We start from the raw sequence: 11,702 nt of genomic DNA on the forward strand, positions 1-11,702 counted from the left end.
CGCTCCCCATCCTTGCTTGTGAAAGACTGAGCCTTTTGGGATGCTTTTGGAACGTGTTGCAGGCATCAAATTCAAAAGGAGTGAATATTTGCAAAAAACAATAAAATTTATCAGTTTGAACATTAAATATCTTGTCTTTGTGGTGTATTCATTTAAATATGGGTCAAAAAATTTGCAAGTGATTGTATTCTGTTTTTATTTACATTTTACACAATGCCCCAACTTCATTGGAATTGTTTGTATTTACATGTGTATCTTATATGTTGATTATTCTCACTGTGCCGCAGTGTTTGGCACACTTGTAAAGAGGGACTGGATAGACTAGGAGAATGTAATGTAATCTAATATTTCAACAGTTTCCCTTCACCTTACTTGAGTAGTTTTTAAGTGAATGAACAGTAGTTCTCTGTTCAGTCAGAAAATATACAGGTGTTTTCTTAAGCTGAAGCAGAACTGACCTGACAGAAAACCACTAAATTCTGGAAAGACACTTTCAGAGCCCCACAGCTTCCAGGGCCTCAACTCAATGTGAGCTTTGTCCTCAGCATCAGGGAGGGGAAGGTGAGTTTGGTCTGTTGGGACCTTGACCTTTGAACCTAGAGGTCACATGTCCCTGGAAGTCATTTTTGAGGCCCAAAGCTACATAGGAACAGCAGGAAGGCCTCATCTCAAAAACAGCGAAAGTATAGATCTGTTTTTGAAGTATTCCTCAGAGTTCTAAAATTGAACAGCAAAAGGAAGTGTTCCCACTCAGGCAGCATTTTAGTTCGACATGGTCCAACGTCCCCAAAGAAGTGGCAAGGCAACTGATAAGACTTGATTTTACAACTATTATTGCAGTGGAATGTCATAAAAAATATTTGCAGCTAAACCTGAACAAAGCACAACAAAAAATAACATTTGAATGTAAAATGTGTCCTTCATCCCTAGCTAAACATTCAGGGTGAAACATTTCACCACTAACATCTGTAAATAGTTTTGTTTCTGACCAATTAAAGTGTATCAGCAGTGATTGCATTTACAGAAGGCTTTTGTACAGTTGGCTTAAAAAAATGCTGGCTGTCCATCACTTTGGTTTGTAGAAAGAAATTCTTGATAAAATGATATAGTGCTATGTTATGTAGTGGCAAAACTGTTCAAATAAATGTGTAATCTGTTTGACCTTTGTAAAGATTTGACATGTGGACATGGAATGCTGTGAGTAGGTGCAGAGAGACTCAGAACAACAGGAAGTCGTGCAGATACATACTGAGATGACTAAACTGTCTGTACGAGAATAGTGTGTGGGTGTAAGGTCTGGTTGTCTTGGCTTCAGATTATCAACATTTATCAACATATGAAATTCTAGGACTGACATTATGATCTGCATTAGCAAATATATTTACATGTTTATTTTAGTATCATATGCATTATAATAGTATCATATGCCTTATAATCTACTTTTGTTTTAACCAGTTCACTTGTCTTTAAGAATATAGGAGACATGTGTAAGGTTGTAAGAGTAGACAGGAAACCACATACAGGAAGTAGACCACGGTTGCATAGCAACGCTCGAGGTGCTTCCTCTAAAACTGTCTATTGAAAGGTCAGGATATGTTGTACTGAGAATGTCACAGATCAAAATGTGCCTGGCGACAAGATCACCAACTATACTTCAGATAAAGACGGAATCCAGAGCTCTGTATTGCTTTTCTTGAATATTTTTTCTTAAATATTGATTGTAATAAATATCTCAAAGGACAGATTTGTCTTTGAGCATTCTTCATAAAAGGACACGCAGGACTGGTTTAGTCCAACAGGTTCAAACTGAAATATGTCAGGTATAAAATGGATTGTCATGAAATTTACCACAAAAGTGAACAGTCTCCAGACGTTGAAGCCTAATGACTTTCATAGTCTTGAAATTGATATTTGTGGTTCTCAATAAAACAAAATGTGGTACAAAAATTCATGTTCACCACATTGAACAGGTGATTGCTTAAATCAAAAACTAGTAATGGTCAAAACAAATCTGTATTCATGTATCACACCTGTTTATTTACCTGATTATCAATCAGGTGCCCTGGCTTCAACAAAGGTCTTCAGTTTTACAAATACATTACAAATACTTGTTGTTGTTTTTTTTGTCTAGCCAAATGGTCAATTAAACATATTAATTCTGATGGACCATATTAATCCCAGTGTGACCTTGTTTTGCAGGAATGTAGAATAAAGTGAGTTACACTGATCGTAAGCTCAGACCTGTCAATCGGGCAAAGGAACCTGAACCTTGATCTTTAAACTTCTGTCACATGGTCTGCCAAAAAGATTTACTCTTGTCTGATGACACCTGCATTTGAAAAAGTTTAATGAATTTATGCTCACTTAAATTCATTCAATGCCATTATCTCCTTTGTTGATTAAGGGGAGATCCTGCTGAGCAATGTTAGCATTATTGCTTCATGTTCAAATTATTTCACACATTGTAATCCAAAGCTAATCACTGGGTGGTCCAGCAGCTCATGACAAAGTTCAACTCAAGCAGTTAGGTCAAGCCACGGGACTCTAAGTGAACAATGAACAAACCCAAATCCCTCACAGAACTTCATATTCAATTTCAGTTCTGTGATGGAATTTTCCTTTGCTTCTGGCCTTTCAGTCAGGATATGGCCAAGTCAAGCAGCAAAGCCACAGCACTGTGCTCAGTCTAAGCCCCATTCAGAAACTCTCAGCCTGGAGTAACAAAAGTGAGATCTTTACAATAAGGTCAGACTGTGTTTTGTACAAACCCGATTTATACAAATTTTTCCTGACACTTGAAAATTTTGTTTGATACACATTTTTATAGACACACATAAATATGACTTGTTAATGGGGAATATTTTGCTGAAAAGTAGCAAATGAACCACTTTTCATCTTTGAGCTTAAAGTAGAACTGTGGATCCCTTGACAAGGTGAGACAAAGTTCTAGACCAGTAACTGAGCAGCTGGGATTCACTGCCATGGATGCATTTTCATCTCACTACATACATGAGAGAAAATATGAAGTAACCTAATAAACACTGACTGTGTAATGTAATCATAATTAAGAATATAGTTTCAAAAACATCATCTCCTTTAAATATTTCATTTGCATGTTATTCAGCTTGTTCTGAGTATTTTTTAACTTGAATAATTCCAAAGACTGAATTTCCATTTTAACTAAAATCATAACTTTTTTGCACCACACATATAAAAAGTCAGACTATTATAGTTTTTTTGTGCTGAATAATCTGGTTGTCTCATATTTTCCTCTCACGTCCACTGATCATTTTATCAGGCAAGATGCCAGTAGGGAATCAGTTTCTTTGTGATGACCATGAAGCAGCATAGACATTGCAGTTCACGTTGAAACACAAGGCTAACATCCTGCTGTGAATAATGTGCTAATTAGATTTGGCCTGTGGTTGTTACCGTAATAAAATCTATCCGGTGCTGCAGAGCCAAGAGGCAGAAACCTGATCTGAAATCCAAAATATGCACTTGGACCCTCTCTCCAGTCTGTTTCCTCTCATGTCCTGACATGCTGTGCTGTTTTTCCACCTCAAGTGTGTGTGTGTGTGTGTGTGTGTGTGCGTGAAAGAGAGAGTACAATATATAGCACATCTGTATTTGTATATTTATATTACTGGGAGCATAAGACTATGCAACTACTCTATTTTCATTATTTTTGTTCTTTTTTACTTCAGAATTCTGCTGTACTATGCTATAGATTTACAGTACTCCATTCAGCTCTGCTTCACTCGTTTCTTTTTTACTCATCTACTCAGTTCTGTTCAATTAAATTTACTTTGCGCTAGACTTTGTTGCTGTGTCTTGATAAGTTCTGTCCCACTGTCCTGCTCAGTTCTACACCATGGTCACCTTGGTGTAAGAGGCTAATGTCAGAGTTAGTAAAGAAAAGTAGGAAGACTGAGTTTAGTCATATAGCGGCTCAAAGCTGTACTTAGGAACAGCAGTGCTCTGAGCTAAATGCTAACAACAGTGTGCTAACAGACTCAGAGTGATTGTGCTAACATGCTAATGTTTGACCTGATAATGGAATAATCAGGGGATTGGGTTTTAAAATTGATCCTGAGGGGGATATGACTGTGAGGTCAGGGCATAAAAGTCAGTGACTTCATCCTCTGGGGACCATGAATATCTGTATGAAATGTTTTGGCAATATATCTGATAGTTGCTGATATACAGACTGATAAAACTTGATGTCTCTCAAAAAGCAAATTAAAGTAAAAACAAATAAACATAAACATTTTTTTTTTATCTTACTGCAATCCTTTAAATTTATTTTGGGACCCCAGAAGGTTGTTCCCAACCTGAGGTTCAGACTGAAGAAGGGTAGTGTTGAACAGAAGCAAAGTGAGAAAAGTAAAGAAGGGAAATACTGAGTACAGTTTAGTACAGTAGAATTAGAAATAAAAGAATGCATGCTTCTGCTTCTTAGAAATAAACAGTAAACAGAGTAGACCTGAGTAGACCAGGGAAGACAGTGTGAACTACAGTAATGCCCACAGAATGTATCAGCATTCAGCTTTGTGGGTCCACCTGTTCCTTATGGTCAGAGCTGCTTCCTGATCCGGATGTGGGAACATGAAACTATGGATGGCTCCACAAGAAAAACAAGTGTTTTTTTTCTCCATCGTATTATCCCCCTGGATTGGTTTTGTGGTGGAAGGTGGAAGAGCTGAAATTTTGAAAAGTGTGGATCTGTTTCAAATATCCTGCAACAAAGGATGTTCTCACGTCTTGTGTTTTTGGAGGCTTCATTTTCTTGTGATTTGCTGTTAAATGTGGTTATGGGATTCGTGCTTGGTGGGCACAGACACTCAACCACAACAGCCCCTCTACTCTGCTGTTGCACAACTTTAAGTGCTGTGGTTTGTTAATATAAGATCTCATTTTCCCGTAATGCACCTCATTTAGTGTTGTAACACAAACACAGGCAGGTTCTGGATGAGCAAGCACTGAGTATTTAAGTGTGCTTTATTTGACTTATTGTTGTTGCATGTATAGTTACAGGGAAGCTTTCCAATGAGGATATGGAGTAGAACTAAAGGATCTATAAAGGAGCTGCGTTACATTTATGCAGTTTTATGGCATTATAATCTGGGTACAATGTAGTAGTTTCTGTGATCAGTCAGGGGACAGGTTGTAAACAAAGCCTAGGTTCACCAAACCTAATGGGAACTGTTAAATTATGACGCAAACCAATAAACATCTACAACAGTTTCAAATCAACTTCCTGGTCTGTGTAATTGCTGTTTTGCCCACAAAGAAAAATTTTTACACACATTTTAGATGCATTCACTTCCACTTATCCCCAAATAATGTGGTAAAGTGGCTTCTTTACAGCTTCTTTGGCTGCTCAGGCCTCATGTTATAACAATGTCACTGTGTTTCCAGAATTACTTTGGTGAGTAAAGTGTTATCATAACTCACAGGAATGGTGTACAACATTATGAAACTAAGATCTAAGTTGAAGAACTACACAGGGCTGCATGTCTAGTAGGTGTTAAGCCAGATGTTGCAGGGACTTAATACTGAGAGACAAAGAGGGACAAACTGAAGAGGGAGACATGGGAAAAGAGAGAGAGATGAGTGGTAGTTGTTTTTCTGTGTTGGAGTAGGGGGTGAGGGCGCTGATGGTGGGAGGAAAAGATTATGCAGAAAACAACTTGCAGAGGAAGTGTATTTTAATGCTGACAGGGTTCCTACAGAGGCTGTTATGCTAATCTGCCCCCTTTTTAAATGCAGTAGAACGTCCGTGGTGGAAGAGGGTGAATACACCATGAAAACCTACAGGAACGTCCAGCAAAAAGGCAGCAAGGGGTGGAGGATACAGTGCAGAAGAAGCACACAGGAAGCAAACATGGCATGTTTTTATCCTTCCAATATCAACACTGCTGCACTCTTACCCTGCTCTGACCCAGGGGGGTGACATCTTGCATTTAGAGTGGACTGCATCTGCACCCGCAATCCCCACACCACCTCCACCTCCACACACTTCACCACCATACCAGATTTCACAGTTGGGTGAAAAGCATCAATGGGAGCAGTGAGCAAGTGGCCAGACAATGGACATGGCGTTCAGGCCAGAATGAAAACCCAGGATTTCCTGGCTTACACCACACACAAAAAAAATGTTTGATCCTTCCGGCTGCACAATAAAGAATGAAACTCTTGTATGTACCCAAAAAAAGAGAGCACGTTGGGTAATCTCACAATCCAAACAAGTGGTGTTAGTATCAGTTTGCGGGTTCAAATGGGCAGTTGGCGGCCAGAATAGAAATTAGAATCAGAATCAGACAGCTCGTTTTTGACCACTGCTGTGAGTTAGTGGAAGGGTCTGCCTGCCCCAGTGCCAGGCAGCTCGGGCAGTGTGACATAACAGGACTGATAAAGCAAACAGAAGCGAAATGAACGGTGCCTTCAAACACGAGTGCCACCCAGACATCAAACACCAGAATCTAACCCAGTCCTCCTATTCACTGCCATATGAGCCTACATACAAGCTGTCAGGCCTCGTTAACAGAGAGACGCCCACAGCCCGCCTGTCTGCCGTCCCAACCGCCCAACTGTCTGACTGTTGGCTGGTCTGTGCAGCTTTCTGTCTGACATCTCAGCCCTCCATCTGACTGTGTCGCCAGCTTTCTGTTTGTCTGGTCCTTGACACACAACTTGTCCCTAAGTTTTCAGGGGAGTGGGGTGAAGGGAGTGCAGGTGAGAGCTAAACAGTGAGAGCTAATGGGCAAAGTGTAGGGGTGAGAGGAAGTAGAAAAGATGGTGGATGGTGAGGGGGTTATTTTAGTTTACTTGTTTATTCACAGGGGCCATGCATATTAATCAATACTGACAGTAAAAATCATAAGAAATAGTGCAGTTGTGCATTATCAATTGCATTGATTGATAAAACCACTCTCAAACTGCAGCATGACACAGACCTGAACTTCACTGCAAAAGAAACTGACCATATTGTCTGCATCCTTCATTTGCAGCTTCTTTTTTCTTCTTACTTTCCATTCATAACTAACTTGCACATGGGAAGGCTGCCATTTGCTCTGTTTAGTCAGCATTGTAGAGGATGAAGTTGCAACCAGAGGTTCTGTGCTTATATTTAGAATGGGCACCAATGTTGTGGAAGGTTGATCGATCCTTACAGTGCGCCATAAAAGTACCATGTTCTGGTCATATACGCTGTATGAAGTTAAATTCACTACTACTACCCAGCAGTATTTAAAGCAGTTCAAATTATAATGATCAGATTCAAAGCATATGTTCATCAAAACAGCATACAATGTAGTTAAAACAGTGCCACCTTTACCTACTGCAAAAATAAAGTGGTATACACAACAATGCATCAATAAATTATCCAATAATATAATATACTGTACATTAATGTGAAATGGTTGATTCTGCATAGTACTTTAAGTATATGCTAATGCTTTTACTTGAGTAAAATTTTAAATGCAAAACTTTTACTACTAAGAGAGTATTTTTAGTGATAGTACCAACTTTACCTAAGGGTCTAAGTACTTCTACCTCTGTCAGCAGCAATAATGTTTATTGTAAACTGTAATGTAAGCATTCTAAAATTGTCTGAAGAAGTCAACAAAGTGCAGATGAGGCTGATAGGAATGTCATTAGTTTTGCAGGTATTTGCAATTGCAACAATTAATCTCAAGGGAGGAATGGATGTGTGGACCAGATTTCATGGCAATCCATCCAGTAGTACTGTAGTTGAGATTTTTCAGTCTGGAACAAAGCGATGGGCCAAATGACTGATTGACAGGCAACAGCATCACCATCCACAGAGCCATGTTGCTAGCACATGGCTAATACAAACATATTAACTAGTGAGATTTTTTTCCCACATTCTGAATATTAACAACATACAGTATATTCAAATATATCTCAATCAGCATGGACACATTATTCAGGTCTGTGACACATAATGCCAAAAGGAAACCCTCATTGTCTGCAGTGATATTCACTGTTCCACTCACCTCTGACTTCCTGTAAACCCAACCCGATTCATGTGATCTCCTGAAGAGAAGAGCACTGGGGATTCCCTCATCCTTCTTGCCCTCTTTTTCTCTCTCCATCTCCTTATTCTTTGTTTCCTCCTCTTTGTAGGGGCACATAAGCCTCTTATCAACAGGCTTGGAAGCTGAGTGGCTCACAAAAAGTTTAAAATGTATTGCGTTCATATATCTGGCTTTAATAGGAGGGGGCTGTCTTTTGTTTGGGTAAACAGAACTTTGTAGTTGAATTTATATTTGGAGTATATACATTTCAAAATTGACAAGAATTACAAGAATTCTTTCCCCAAACCTTGATGATAAAACTGGAAGTTGACCCCCCACCCCCCCCATGGACAGTAACAGAGGGAGACAGAGGAGGTTTTTGTGTTGAGGGGAAATGAGAGAAGCTGCCAATTATCAGCACCAGAAGCAAACAGATCCCTTCATTCTTAAAACCCCACTGCAAGGCTCTGAAGCCTAATATGCTCTTTCATCCCTCCTAATTTGAAACACAAAGGCTCCTCATGAGCATGACTCTGAGGGAGAGGTGGAGACATGGAGTAATGAAGCTGTGAAAAAAATCTTAATCTCTACCTTAATTACTCAAAGTACAAAAAAATACTCAATGAAAGTAGTGCCAAGAATATAAGAGATCACTGTCTTTGAAAAGATTAATTACAGACCAACTTAGAGACACTGTGAAGTGAACATTCATGAAAAACAGATTCTTTGTCTTAAATTCAGAAAGACTGCTGTGAGGAAATTACAGACTAAACACAAGAAGAATACAGGGAGATAAATGGCTTTGATAATATTATGTTTGCATGGAGCATATTGCTTCCCAGATGATGAGTATGCAGTGATGTTAGCAGATTAACCATGGGATCACAATTAAGTGACAGCTAGCTGTTTAAATTGATGCCATCTTGGTGAGCGTCACCATCCAATAGAGGGTCCCCCGTTAAAGCCTGTCTGCAGATTCCTCCCAGCATCGGGCTTATTTCTGGTTTTTGAGAAAAATTACAAGCCTCCTCAACTTGGGAACTAACCATTTGAAAAACACACAGTGATCAAGTTAGCACCTCTCTTCTACCCTCCATACATCCACCGACTCTCAAACCTCCATGCAGTATCTCTCTCTCCTCAACCACACTAGCTGTATTAACTGCCACTGAGCCTGGCCTGAGATCTGCTTCACATTGAGAGGATCAAAGCTTGGAGGGGGGAGCTGTAAGACAGTAATGTTTTCCTCAGGGGAGTCCTCTGCCTGGGAAAGTGCAATAGGTTAGAATATCAATGAGACGTGCCCTGGAGCGTAACCGCTCACCTGTTAACTGACTGTGGCTTTGGCACTGTTTCTCTGTGGTCAGGAGGCCATCTTGGCTTCATTTCAACTCTGTCTGTCCTGTGTTTCCCAGCAAACATTTTGATAGTGAATAAATCATGAAGGTAAACAGCACTCAACACTACAGACCTAAGGAACTAATGAGGCCATCTGTCTGTTTCAGTAGCACTGTCTCACGTTAGGGAACACTAATAAACCACACACACTTTTTAATATACTTGAAAATAACAAGAACAGTTAACTATTTTAAACAGTCTTTTAAATTTAAACTGGTTTAAATCATAAAAGCAATAAAAAAAATAAAACTACAAATATTGTCGAATATTCAAGAAATACTCCAAAGAATACATTCATATTTCTGCAAATAATCCTTATTTTTTTATTATCAATTAAACAGTTTCTTATTTTCTTGATAATTCAATGGTTTATTAAATTTCACAAAATAGTGAAAAATGCCTGTTACAATCCTGAAATCCATGAGGACTTCAAATGTCTTATTTAGGCCAAACAGCTGTCCAAAACACAAAGCCTTTTAACTGGTAGTGTACAGTTTACTTTTTGTATATCTGCCACCATACAAGTTGATAGCTAAATGTGTGTGATAATGACCCCATAACGTACTGCTGGGTTCTACTGTTTTGTTTCAGACTACTGAGATTGGATAATGACTACAAGTCCACACAAAATTAAAATCCAAAGCCTCACTATCTGGTTAAATAAAGCAATCACAGCATGTCAGTGTTAGTCATCAACCACATTGCGCTGTACCAACATTAAAATGTTACTTATTGCCCCTTTAAAACCAGATCCAGCTGCCTTTTCTTTTTCTCTTCCTCCTTCTCTATCTGTTTCTCTCTCATCCCCCCCTCCAACATATCAAGTGTCTGGGGAAGAAAAAGGGGAAAAGGAGGCGGAGGAGGGGGTTCAAACAGGTGTCTGCTGCCTGTTGGATACAGGTTTTACTTCATACTCCCAGCTGCTCTCTCATGCACGCACACACACAAACACACACACACCCATACACTCAGGGAGACATATGCATCTCTCTTTCCATGACATCTCAAAATTCCTAAGGATTACTTCTAATTCTTTGGACAGATGGACATACTGTATGTTGGTGGTGGCGGTGTGTGCTCACGCTTGGCACACTACTCACATTGTGGGGACTGGAACATGTTTACACACTCATATGGCGGAAACTTGGCTTTTCTTGTGGGGGCCAGATGTTGGTCCCCACCATGTAAATCACTGAATTTTAGGGTGACTTGGATTAAGGTTAGAGTGAGGTTAGGTTTAGGCTGAGGTTGGATTAATGTGGAAGGTTAGACAAGTAATGCTTTTGCTTAAGGTTATGATAAATCTACAGGAAATTTAAGTCTATATAAATATTCACATTTTTTCAGCTTTCAGAGAGAAATATTGCACTTTTTACTTTACCACATTTTTCTGAAGCTAGTTACTCAGCATATTTGGCAGAATAAGAATTGTGCAAAAACATGCAGCCCTTCAAGTTATACTGTGTGAAAAAAAAAAATCTCTCCACCTTATGAAGCCTGTTTAATCTGGAACAAAGTTTTGCTTTATTTGGATAAAGACACTCTTTCACAACCCTCTTCAGGATAAGCCATATGGATAAATTAATTGACTCTCTTAATAAAAGTGATTACAATTGGGCATACAGCATCTATCTCTGTGTGGATCCTTAAATATTAATAGTAGTCCTATTCTTTAGGACACTTACATGATAAGAAAAAGTCAACATAATTTTGTATGTTTCTGAGAAACCAGAGTAACAGTTAGTGTACTTTAGAGGCCGCAGTGTTCATTACATCTTGGCTCTGATTTTTGTAGATTTGTTGATCAGTTCTATTGTGAAACTGTAATAAAATGATAATAAAACTGTAGTAGCACATATTTCTGAGGGACTGTAACCCAGAGAGCTGCTGCAGACAAAATAACTCACACATACATATATGTATACAGTAGGCATCAACAATTTGCTGCTTGCTACTTGACAATGTTGAGTCACACAGCACCACCTACTGGATTGTGCCTGTAGTGGTGTTGTCAACTCCTACAGTTTATGCCTCCCTTCTCACTTGCGAACATGCAAAACAGGCAATATGACAGCTCCCCACATCGTACAAACAACAGCTGATGGTTCAGTCACAGAGACACAAGTGAAAACAATCACAAGTACAGCAAATTAATGTTTTCTAATTAAATCTAAATTTAGACACTGGATGTGAAACAAGGGCAGCACGGTGGCACGGTGGTTAGCGCTGTTGCCTCACCGCAAGCAGGTTCTGGGTTTGAGC

Source organism: Monopterus albus, unplaced genomic scaffold, assembly GCF_001952655.1.
Source record: "Monopterus albus unplaced genomic scaffold, M_albus_1.0 scaffold38.1, whole genome shotgun sequence".
NCBI classification, from domain to species: Eukaryota; Metazoa; Chordata; class Actinopteri; order Synbranchiformes; family Synbranchidae; genus Monopterus; species Monopterus albus.